The sequence below is a fragment of the Pseudochaenichthys georgianus genome, chromosome 3, assembly GCF_902827115.2.
Source record: "Pseudochaenichthys georgianus chromosome 3, fPseGeo1.2, whole genome shotgun sequence".
Taxonomy (NCBI): Eukaryota; Metazoa; Chordata; class Actinopteri; order Perciformes; family Channichthyidae; genus Pseudochaenichthys; species Pseudochaenichthys georgianus.
Genome location: NC_047505.1, coordinates 9,748,426 through 9,761,487, shown reverse-complemented (window position 1 = coordinate 9,761,487; position 13,062 = coordinate 9,748,426). Strand labels below are relative to the sequence as shown.

General features: G+C 41.0%; 1 protein-coding gene across 1 annotated transcript in view; it reads left to right on the top strand.

Moving 5' to 3' along the window:
- LOC117462450 (neural-cadherin-like) overlaps positions 1-13,062 on the top strand; it is a 575,403-nt gene that overhangs the window by 234,670 nt on the left and 327,671 nt on the right.

Here is a 13,062-nt window from a genome sequence, read left to right as displayed (position 1 = left end):
GCTTTCTTTGAGCGAGTAGCTTTGTATTAAAGTTCAGTCTAAAAGCTAAGTTAAATGTCTGTCTGGATGGAGGCATCTTCCAATTTGCCTGCTCGATTGATCAATTCCTTATAGGCACTAGGTACACATTGATAGATTTAGCAATGTATCTTTTAAATCATAGGGTCACTATAATTAGTACATCGGAAGAATAAAACATCCCCTGCACCAAATGATTAGTGTCACCGTGGTTTTATCCATTAATTGTTGTTTCTTTCCAATTAAGTGCATTTCTTACCCAAACCATTAATCAACTACTGTACCAATGACGTATTGTAGTCTACAATCAATATCCCGCTGTAACGAGGAGTTATGCAGCGACAGGCTTAAGATTTATTTAATTATTTTCCAGCTTTTTCTTTTTGTCTAAAAATGGTTATCTCCAGTACGTGATGCAATTTCCCAGAGATGGGTGGCATCATCTATTAGCTTGATTTGAAACCAACATATAATGAATATGCAGTCATAAAAAAAGGGGGGGAAAGCAAATCTTTAGAATTTTGAAAGCTAAAATCAATTGGTTTTGACTTTTTATGATTCTTATTTTAACATATTTTGGTTTAGAATTGAAGGCTGGGCAAAACCAGTCATTTTAAAACACAAACTTGGGCTCTGGGAAATACAACTTTCTGACATTATACACCAAGGACTGATCAGAGACAAGACACAGCTGGGGAGTGTTTGCACAAACACAAGAGCAGCAGGCTAACAGAATCACACAATCACGTAGGCGGGAAAACACAAAGGCAATAAGTAAAACCAGACAAGACACGAGGAGAAAACTATTTTCAAAAATGAAACGGGGAAACTAAATCCAATATCTTAATATTCAGGCAGGGGGGGGGAAGAAAAATGCCTCTGGAGGGAACACAGGGATTCAGCTTGTGCAGACCACGTACGTGTATACAAACCTATATAACACACGACAGGAGAGGAACAACCCAAACGGCCTGATATGACCTCTTAAGGTAAGACGGTCATTACTCATGTTACACAGATATTTCTGCAACACAGTTCTGAGCTGCCTTAAATGTGCTACGGTCCTTCCCCTATGCACACCGTACATGTCTGCATGCGCACACCTTCAGTAGTGATGGCTTTACAGTAACTCAGCGACACCCAGTCACATTCACACATGCAGACCCACACAGGGAAAGAGAGCCTGATGCCGACGCACACGGAGCCACCGCACAATCCGTCCGCCCCACAGTGTGTGGCACCATAACGCCTGTAATATGATCTTTCAAAGAGCCCAATATTTGGTCATTAAAAGTATTTTATGACTCTTATAATGGAAAGCGAGCCTGGTGGATTCCGCCCACCCTCTCACCTCATTCTCTCTCTGCCGCTGATGAAAATGGTTTATTGCCTCTTCTCTTGCTCTCGTTCCCCCCGCCTCCCCTCCCAAGTCATTCTAAATGTCCAACAATCATTCAGGCGATTGTTTTCCTCCCTTCCGGCAGCAGCCTCCCTCTCCATGTTAATTTGCCTGTAGCTCAGCCCAGAATACAGTGTTTCCCGAGATGTAAGGTGGCCATTAGGATGCGAGCAGGCCGGTCAATATGATGCTCACGCTCTTCCTATTAAAACCCATAAATACAGAAACATCCTCTTCCGAGGGGAGGAAGTATTTACTGAGGGGATACGCTGGCGCCAATACATGGAGCTTCCATCATTTCCTTTTCCCCCCGCTAAGTGTAATGGCGCTGCAGAAAAGAGGGTTTCGTTGCAGTAGGTGAGTTTTGCTTTGTGGGTGATGCGGTTGCATCGGTCGGCCTGTCGGCCTTGTTTTATTTCTGTTATCCAGGCTTTCCTCCTGAACTACTCCTCTGCGTTGACTTTGGGGCTGATGTGCTGACCTGTGCATGATCCCGCTTTATGTAAGAAACCCACATCGTGTTGCCCTCATTCTTCTCCCTGGTTCCCTCTGGCAAACATATTCTAACTTCTCTCCATCACCGTCTCTTCTCTTAAAGCTCATTCTGCTTTTCGTCACTCTTTCTTGCATCCCAGTCTCCTGCTGGCATGACGTTGACCTCTCCCTCTGCACCCCCCACCACGCGTTGTCCCCAGTCTTCTGTGTTTTCTCTCACCCAGCCCTTGCTCCATCCTTCTTCCCTTCTCCTCCCTCCTGGCTGGCTTCATGTGAAGTGACGGCTGCTCACTGACCCCCGAGGAAACATCTTCTCCATCTCCGATGAGCGATGATATGTGCTGGCCCTGTTGGCAGCCACACACACACACACACACACACACACACACACACACACACACACACACACACACACACACACACACACACACACACACACACACACACACACACACACACACACACACACACACACACACACACACACACACACACACACACACACACACACACACACACACACACACACACACACACACACACACACACACACACACACACACACACACACACACAGTGCCATGACCCCGTACCACAGGGACACATATCTCATGGATTAGAAGAGATGCTCGCTCTACGCTTTGTTCTTCGAATGTCCTAAAACCTTTTCCATGTCCCATTTCCAACCACTTACGCAGCATGTGTTGCTCTCATCTCAGGCTTTTAGGCCCTATTAGATGCTTATGCCAACCAGAGGCAGAGTAAAGCGGGGATCAGACCGCAGGGCGCCTCCGGTGCTCCCTGCGTACGAAACACAGTGCGCCTCTCTCTGTGTCTGCTGCTGCCTTTACTGAACTGGTCACATGTATGTGGCCTTCTGTCTCAATTCATTAAGCACGAGAGCACTCTGCGGCGCTGTTGGAGCAGCGTGGGTGGAGAGAGAGGATGGGGGGAGAGTGCTTACACTCTTAATCCATCTTTGGTATAGATATGCATACCTTTCTTTATTTAAATTCACAATGCTGATGTCAAGTGTGTCTGCTATTAGAAGATACAACTCTGATTACAGATGATATTTCAATCCATGATCTCTGCTTTACTCTCACGATGAGTATGGATACTTTTAATGCTGCATATGGAAATGCAAATCCGAATGTTAACGGCCTGACCACCCAATTACTATTACTTTATTAATATACTGTGTATATACATATATATATATATACTTCACACTTAAAAGTATATCTGTTTAAATGCCAGGTGGTGGTTTTATCATTACAAGGTAACCGGCAGTAGCTCAGTCTGAAAGGGACTTGGCTTGGGAACCGAAGGGTCGCCGGTTCAAAAAGGCGACCAAAAAGTTGTCTTTGAGTAACGCACCAAACCCCCAGCTGCTCCCTGGCTCCAGTCCCCTTGTATCCATTAGTGCATGTCTATACGTCCTGGCTGTGCGTGTGTGTGTATATCTGGCCTTAAAGGTAGGGTAGGTAAGAATGGAGAAACCAGCTCGAGTGCGCTAGAATGTGAAAGTACACAGCCGAAAACAATCTGCCTCTTCCTTCAGACTTCCTCACAGAGCCCCTCCTCCAACACACACGAACGCGAACATGACCAATGAGAGCACAAGATAAGTTTGTGCCCAGATGGAAGGCTGACAGGCAGGTAGGCCATCCAGTTACTTTAGCCGGGCCGGCTAAAATGATTGGTCGTGCTTTTTACAGCACTACGGCTTCCACAGATGACATTTTTGTATGTATTTTTTGTCAAAGTATTTAATATATTCATTGCTATCGGGATGTTAAGAGCATTCCATGGAATATAACAAAAAGTGTTTCTGAAGTGAATTACCTACCCCACCTTTAATGTGTAATTGTATAATAACAGTAAAGAACTAAATAGTGTATCTTAGTATGTTTACATTTACCAACAGAAACATGTGTAATGCCGGTGATTCCCTTATGTTTCTATATTGTACTGTTTTATTTATACTTACCAGGTGAAACTTCATTTAATTTGTCTGATAAAACAAACTATTTTTGTATTGATAATTCCCAAATCGAACTCATACACCACCATGACAAGGACCAGTGTCATTTTAAGTAAAATATCTCAATAAGCCTTGGATGGATTGTCATCATTTGTGTCCCTTTCAGGATGAATTGCTTCTGCAAAACTTCTTAAATTGAGGTTCAAGTTCTTCATTTGTGCCCCTAAGTAGATTTGGTTTGCAGTTAAAAGACAAGGTAACCACCGGACACACGTTTCAAACAACACGGACAACAGACCAGACATTTACCCAAGGCTCCAAAACATTTAAAACCACTAGGAAAAACATGAACAATCAAGTACAACTTTTATACTGCTCATAATGTTAAAGTCATCATTTGACATGGAGCTATTACCGCTGTAACTGTCTGATGTACAAGGACTCTGCGAGACCACTTTATAATCTGACTGACAGTGTTCTGCTCTTTAAAGTTAGGTTACCAAACCATTGTGATTATGTGTTCATGCTGACATTAGCTTTCAGCTCAAAGTACTTTCTGCGTCACCTCGCCATTACCATGACCATGTTTTGCAATTTTGCCGGATCAACACTTCAGTTTAAACCTTTCACGCAGTGTAATACCACCCTTGACACAGTTACATGTTTTCTATACTTAGTACCTATTGTGTTGTCTATAACAATAGCTAATGAAGATACACATTATGTTAATTGCATTAATGATAGGATCTGCATTTAAATAGTTTTATTTATCTTATGTGACCAGTGTTTGTTGACCCACGTTGGTGGCCTTTTCTGTTGCAAACAATTGTTCTAATTTTAGTTCCATTGTACCTCTATTTTTTTTGTATCACAATCTTTTGTAAGCCCATTCTACAATGCAAACCCTATCAGCCCCAGCTACGCATCACACAATAGCCTATTTGGGTTTGGATAATGACAAATTGGGAGCAGACCACCCTGTCGTTTGTGTGAGCAAATTGCTTTTTTATTGGAGACCAGGTGGGAGATTTGGTTTTAATACGTCTATCTGCTGAAATGGCCAAACCTCAACTGAAATGTAGCAACACTAGACTGGAAGAAGTGTTACATAAGCATGGTCTACATGAAAGGAGATACAGAGTGGATTACATACACACACTTAGTACTTTGAAAGGAAGGTTACAGAAAAAGTAGGGGTGCTGGTCAACTTCTTTTTAACTCAGCCTGTTTCAATTAGCCTTGAAATGTACATGGTAGACTTCTTAGATGCACTCACACTAGAGTTCCCCTCATAATCAGAAAGACATTTCAAATGGTATGCCATACAAATCTGCTTTGTTAGGTTTCACATTTTTTGTTTGGTAATAATTCCAATATTATTCAGTTGTATCCATCCTATCTTTTAATTTGTTTGGCCAATGCACAAACCAGCTTGTTCATCCAGGAAACCTGATGCATTTACTGTAGGGAGCGTGGCTTATTACATTACATTACTATGGTGATTTGATCTATATGAATGTCCCTGCCAATTACCTGAGCAAGTTAGATGCTGCGTATCACAGTGCACTGAGATATTTGACCAATTGTAAAGCACTTACGCATCACTGTACCCTGTATGCCAAGGCGGTTTTGCCATCACTTACTATACGGAGGCTCAGTCACTGGTACATGTTCATTTACAAAGCCATGTTGGATAAACTACCATCTTATATCTGCTCCCTGATCTCTCGCCGAATTGAAAGTACTTATTGCCTGAGATCGCATGCTGTGGTTTTATTAAATGTGCCAAGTGCTAGGACTGTCTTAGGGAAGAAAGCTTTTAGATGTGCAGCTCCACTAACTTGGAACAGTCTGCAAAAAGAATGGAAAATTACCAAGCTAGTACCACTACATGTTTTTAAAGCTCGGTTGGATGCTACACAATCAGATGCTGTTGGTACCTGTACATGTGGTTAAATATGTAAATTGTAATCCCTGTACATTTTGCTGTATGATGTCCTTTTGTTGTTCTGTTGTTTATGTTTGTATGTCTTCTTGTGGAACCTACTGCTGCAGGTCTCCCTTGGGATTTCACCTGGATAAATAAAGGTTTTTAATTGAATTACATGACATGTCACTTGTTAGACTCTTTTATCCAAAGCGACTTACATACTCAATACTGTGGGCAATCCCCACAGGAGAAATTTGTGGTGAAGTGTCTCAGGGACACAACGACATGCTGGCTGCAGTGGGGTTTGAACATGTGCTCCCCTGATCCCAACACCAAGGCTCTATCCACAGCGCCACACGCCTCCCTTGTGTTGTATATATATTATTTTGTTGGCATATCTTACACTATTGGTTAATTTACAGGACATTCAAGGAAAGCCTCAAATAACCACCTACATTATGATTGGGCATCATTGCATGTTCTCTCCTAAAAATGCCCCAAAAGACCCAAAACAAAGGGTGCTGTTGTAAAGTAGGAGTAAATACATTACAGCTACGTATAAAACAAAGCATTGTTGGCATTGGTATCAAAACTCAAATTCAGTTTAGTAACAAAACCAGTTAAAATACAATCATATAACATAATGGATGATAGCCATTTTTAATTAGTCACCTTCTTTTAATTCTCAACTTCGATCATTGCCTCAGTTCATGTTTCTCATTCTGTACAGCAGGCATTTGGCCTTGGGGTTTGGCCACCCTGTTTTATGACGATTGGTTGGCACCTGTTTTTTTAAATTCTCTTCATCAGTTGTGTTAAGAGATTACACCCTTTTTACTTCTGAACAATGCATAAAGCAAGGCTGCAAACATTCTCTTCGTTCCTTTCAAATATTGATAGGACTAAATAAGCTATGAGTCAAAGAGTTGTTCTAATCTGACCGAGGCCTGCTCCTTCGTCAAGAAATGTAACTGGTTATCTACTTCAGATGGGATGTTTGATTAACAACTTGGTGTGTGAAAAAGAGCAGTTTGGGTACAGAACGTCCGCATTGGTTTGGGCAGAGGCTGTGTTCACTACAGGGCCTCAGCAAATGTCTTCGTCAACTCTCAGGCCCTACAGATGTAGCACCTCATTTCGGACGCCCCTACCGTAGTAGGGCCGTGATCGGCACGGAGTCGGCCCTCGCTGAAAGGAAAACCCCCCGCATGACTTGATACGCCCCCTTGATAAATAAATTAAATTATAATTAAACCAGCTGCAATGGATCATGGATCCACCAGGGAGAGACGTGATTAGAAAGCTGCCACACTGGAACTCATGTGAAATAAACAGCTGATATATCTACAGGTATCTGATATAGCGGACCTTTGTTAAGATCCATATGTCACGGATAGGATCATATTCTGTGCTAAATAAGAGACATGTAATCATTTACAAAACATATATATGCAAACAACAAAATAATGTTGTTTAATCCACGTTGGCGTACTACAACTACAAAAAACATCGGTTAGTTTTTTCATCAGGAAATCCAGCCCGGCTCAAACAAGCGATTTTTAATCATCATCCTCACGATCATTTAATGTATCAGATGTTCGCCGAATTGACATGAAAGCACTAACAAATATGAATTTGCTGTAGTCACCTTCATTAAAACTTTATCAACATTCCTAAACTCAGTAATTCACAAAAAAAAGAGGTTTATTTTTAATGGAGCCTCGTCATCTCACCACGGGCAAACACGCATATGTGTTAATAGTTAACTGTATCATTAGTGTTTAACAGTACTGCTATAACAATCACACATTGAGTTAATTGTTGTGCAATGATCAAATCAGACCGTTGTTTTTTTTAAATAGTCTGAAACTCGGCAGCTCTCAGGTGATCAGCTGATTAGCTGTGTGTGTGACTCTCTTTGTTTACACAACTAATAGCCCATCAGCCACAGCTCTGCCAGCATCAGAGCACGGTGCATAGTCTCTAGGTGGGCTTACCCTGCGCTGTATAGATACGGCGCTGGGTTTACAGTAGTTGTTCTTATTATAGCCTACATCAATGTAGTCCGCTGTATAGAAAACTGTAGTTTCCCCACAGCAGACGCACATTCATGACGTACGCTGGCGCATCATAAATATGTCGATAGTGTAAGTGCAGTCGGATTCTCAAAGCACCGCGGGGGTCTAAACTCAGAGGTGGAAGAAGTATGGGTCCATCTTATCTTAATGTATAAGTTGATTTACTTCGATCTACTGTACTCAAAAACACCACAACAATATTAACAATATTACAAAAAATATACTGCATACTGTATTAAAGCAAACTATTTTAAAGGTAAAAGTATGAGCATACAAAATAAAGAAGTGTAAACATTTACATTATGATTATTTAATATATAAAGACTATATATTATTGAATTACAATTAAGACAATAAGATTAGATAATATACTTTATTTGATCTAAAATATTGATGTTTTTTCGTTATAGTAGCCTGTGGAAACCATAACAAATATGTGTTTACATGCTCTTCAGCAAACACAACTGCAGAGCTGCAAACATTACTGAAGTACTGAAAGTCCACGAAACAAACTGCATTTAAATAGATGTTTTGTTTATCTTTTATGACCAGTGTTTGTTGACCCAAGTTGGTGGCCTTTGTGTATTTGTGAATGAAGCACCATCTCATGGTTAAATCCTGAAATTGAAAATCTGGCAACGCCCTCTCAGGAAATAATGGGAGGGCTTTACATCTCCAGCCACTGGGATCCGCTGGGTTTTTGGCTGGAATCCGTTGGGTGGAGTCCAGAGTGCTACATCTGTAACTTCCAATAAATTAAATCAGTTGTATTACAGTATAATATAATGAAAGACTCGAAAAACAAATAATTAGGACCCTAACTAATAAATTGACCTTTCTTAGCAATATTCCATCAGTCCAAACATTGGTTAAATAGGTAAGAATAATATAAGCAATCACATATACAGAGATGTGGTGTCTTATCAATCTCATTCCACACTTGTACACCTCTGCAAACCTTTAATAATATAGGTCCATTTAAAGTGGACCAATCATGCTATATTTGAACAATATATTGTAGGGCCATACCTATATAAAGTATATAAATATAGTTATTTTTTTCAAAATACCAAACAGATCCTGCATTTTAGCCATGCCTCATTTCGCTCCATTTGCTCTTTCCAGCCCTGTAGAATAGAGAGGCGAAGTCCCTCCCTTTCTGGGGGAGCTCCATGGGCATGTTGAGAGCTGTACATACACAAAAGGGGAGTTAGTCGGTTCCGTAAGAGCCAGCATGCGAGACCGGGATTCTGGGATTTGTAGTCTTTCTACAGTAGTTGCGTATTTTTCATAGTCTTATATTTCGACAGTTTTACGACAAACTGTGACTTTTTTGACGTGGAAATTATTTTTTAAGATCGACAAACATCAGTGTAATTCGTGGCACAATTCAAATGGGATCGAAAGATAATCTTTCTCTCCCCATTGACTTCAATACATACATAATTTTTCCGAAATAAGGTCCCATGGGTCAGAAGTAGATGGGCGGGACTTCGCCTTTCCATTACAGCAGCAGGAGGTGCAAACGCTTGCTTCGGGGTGCGAGAAAAAGAGCCATAGCGGAGAATAAACAGAAGGGCAACCATGGCAACCATGCGTGGGAAGTCTTCTTCGCTGCTTTTGTGGCAGACTACAGCACCACTTACAGGCCTGGCATATGTACTACAGCGTCTCCAGCGCTTTCGAGCGGCAATGGCCGGCAGTGGCCCAACCTCTCATTCCCCTGATAGGTGAAGAGTTGGCCATATAGGCGGAGCTCCTCGTTCCTGACGTCGGAGAATTTTCTAATCTGTATCACTCTGTATCAGATCCGTTGCAGCCCCGTTTTTAGAGATTTGGGTATGGAGGAAAAGAGAGGGTTGTGTTTTCTGACACTTGGTGAGTTCCCTGACACACCGGGGAGACATATGCATGTATAAAAGACGTACAAAAGTGCATTTTGCATGATAGGTCCCCTTTAAGTTTAAAATTGTAATCCTTTATAGGATGCTTTCCCCCAAAAAACGTGTCAGATATGTATTGTCACTGAATAATAACTATTCAAAGGGAGTTCACAAAACAATGCAATAATAAAATAATGAAAAAAGGGCCCTTACATTGATCCCTGGGGGACATCACATTGATTTATTTTCGTACTTTTAGATTTCTGACCAACTGGACACTTTGCCTCTGACACCATGATGTTAAAGTTTGCTTTAAAAGAGAATCAATATTTTCCAATAGTTTCTGATAAACCATTTAAATAATAATATAGCACATTTTCAGAGAGCTGGTCTGATGCCTGGCCGAGGAGATAAGTAAACCTTGCAATAGTAAACAACTGGTAAGGGAGCAGATTTTGGCTTTTTTATTAAGGAACCACATGGGAATATTTCAGTCTCTGGGTTATCCGGTCCTCCTTAAAAAAAGAAACAACATAGTTATCTAGATATGTTGATCTGGATTTTCTGTGAGCTTGAGAATGTACCTACGTGGACCTGGGAATAACAAACACACAAAAGCAAGGCAGTGTGATACTGTGTGCTAATGTACCACAGCCTGGATGCCCAAGTTAATTCAATTTGATTTATAGATATTTCCTGTTTGCCAGTGGCCTTTTTGTTTGTTTCACAGGTGCATGATCAAAGTTATGTGACAACAAATAGGTAAAGCTTTTTGAGGGGTTCAAGAGCTCCAACACATTGTACGTGATAGGCTAGGGGCAGGACATCTCTAAGCGGTTGACCATTTACAGCAGAGCCGGCCAACTAACCAATCAGAACAGACTTAGAGCTCATTCTGGTTCAAAGTAAAGTCATTTTTGAACATTAAGGCATGGAAACAATGCACAATAGTGGCACAACATTGAATTATATACCTGAAAATGAGCATTATATGTACTCTGTTATATTATTATTATTATTAATATTATTATATGTTTCTTTGTGAACATTACAGGTTAAAAAAAATTGCATTATTGTAAGATTCCATGCTTATGTGGCTGATGCACAGTATGTCAACATGTAGACACTCTAGCAGGAGGCATTTAGGAATCATGTCATGTGTTTTTTTAAATAAAAAGCCAAGGTGTGCAGAATGTTGTGAAAAACTTTGCAAGACTAATACAAAAATACAGATTCAATTACACACCTCTGGTCGATTTCTGTTAAACCACAGCATCTGTATTCAGAAAGAGGCCATGTGCTGTAGCTATAGAAAATAAGCTGTGAGACATTATAATAATAAACATACAAGCAAAACATCCCCTCGCTTTTTAATATATACAGAAGGCTGGCTGTAGTCTGGCTGCTCACTGCTGGACTTTATTGTACTCGACATAAAACTCTGCAGCAGCGTTTGCTGAATATAAGTGCTGTGTGCACTTGTGTGTACTTCACTGTGTAGGTGTGTGTGTGTGGAGTATATTGATGCATTTAAATGTGTCTGACTCTATGTATGTCTTCCTTGCGACAAAGCTTCCCTGCCTTACACTTCTACAGCTGTACATTGGAATCATCTCTTTCACCTCTCTTTCCCTGTCTATTTTTATCTCGCTCTCACACACGCACACACACACACACACACACACACACACACACACACACACACACACACACACACACACACACACACACACACACACACCACACACACACACACACACACACACACACACACACACACACACACACACACACACACACACACACACAAACACACCCTTAACCATGGACAGTAGTGCCAGGGAACCAGCCATTGTGACAAACACCTCGAGGCAGACACCCCCTCTGTGGCAACCCTCCATCTCTTGTGCAACAACACATGCACACTCAAACAGAAGGGACATACTGTACATGTGCAGCTCAAAACACGATGAGCTTTTGTAGCAATCCTCTTCTTCCTTTTATCCTTTGTACATCACTTAGAAAGATTCATCTACAAATGAATTAAATGCATGTTAAACGACATACTGGTGCTTTGAATACAAATACAATCTTCATAGTCTGGCTGAGATCGACAGTACATCATCAGTTCCTTTGGTCTGGTGAACAGAGATATAATGGGTACATATCTGAGTGTGATACGATTCCAGTTCCAGGGTGTCTTGTGAAAACCAAGTGAACACATGACAGCCGGAGCACCTGCTCCCGCCTCTGAAGATAAGGAGGATGTAATGTGTCCGCACTTTTAGCCCACACACACACTCGTACATACAAAGTAAACAGCGCACCAGAGTGAGATGAATACAGAGTGGAGGAGAGTCATTCAAAGCGGAGAGTGGGATGCAGATGAGACGCCTACACCGGACTGAAAGAGAGTCAGTAAGAGAGAAAAAGCGCCATATAATAGAAGAGTTACGACAACGGAAGTCCAAAAACGGTTATCGTCACGTGGTTCATGTGGACGAGGATCGTTCCCCGGAAGTTCATGGCGGGCAATGTGAATGCATTGATAACAGGAGATAGAACTACGATTTTTGGTAATTATTAGTGAATAAAGGTTTTGATTTGCAATATTTATACAACAAATCGATGTGTATGTATTTACATCAATATGTTTTAAAAAATAAAATCGAATTTGCTAATATTAAGTGATAATATTAGGATTAGTGTGAACAACTAGTTTACATGTTACTAACAGTGCCTTGGTTAAAGAGCCTGTTGCTGTTTATTTATAGCTTTGAATTCTTTCAAACCAATATTATCTTCTTAAACTTGTATGGTAGTCAGGAGGATCACTTTCTAATGTTTATTGATACATTTAGAGGGAGGGGATCTCAAGTAATGCTTTAAAATTCAGATTGGATTCATTTCTACCATTTTCTTAAATTCATGGTAGTTTCAGTAATCCCATGGTAATTGAGGACACAAGTTATCTAAATGACTAATGTCGTCTTTATGGCTTTCAGAAAGGACAGGAGACCGACAGGTGACTATCAAAGGACTAGCAGCAGCAGCAGCAGCAGCAGCAGGACTAGCAGCATATGATGATGATGTTAAATGTGTTGTTTTAGGAACATCCATTGCAAATACATGGAGTTCAATAAACATTGAATAGCATATCATGCAGTTTGTCGGTGCCTTTTCCTCCGTGTTGTCCTGGTTTGCTGTGCTGCCTCCTAGTCGCCACCATGGTTTGATGTGCTGCCTGGGGATGCTCAAATCGCTCAGAGAAA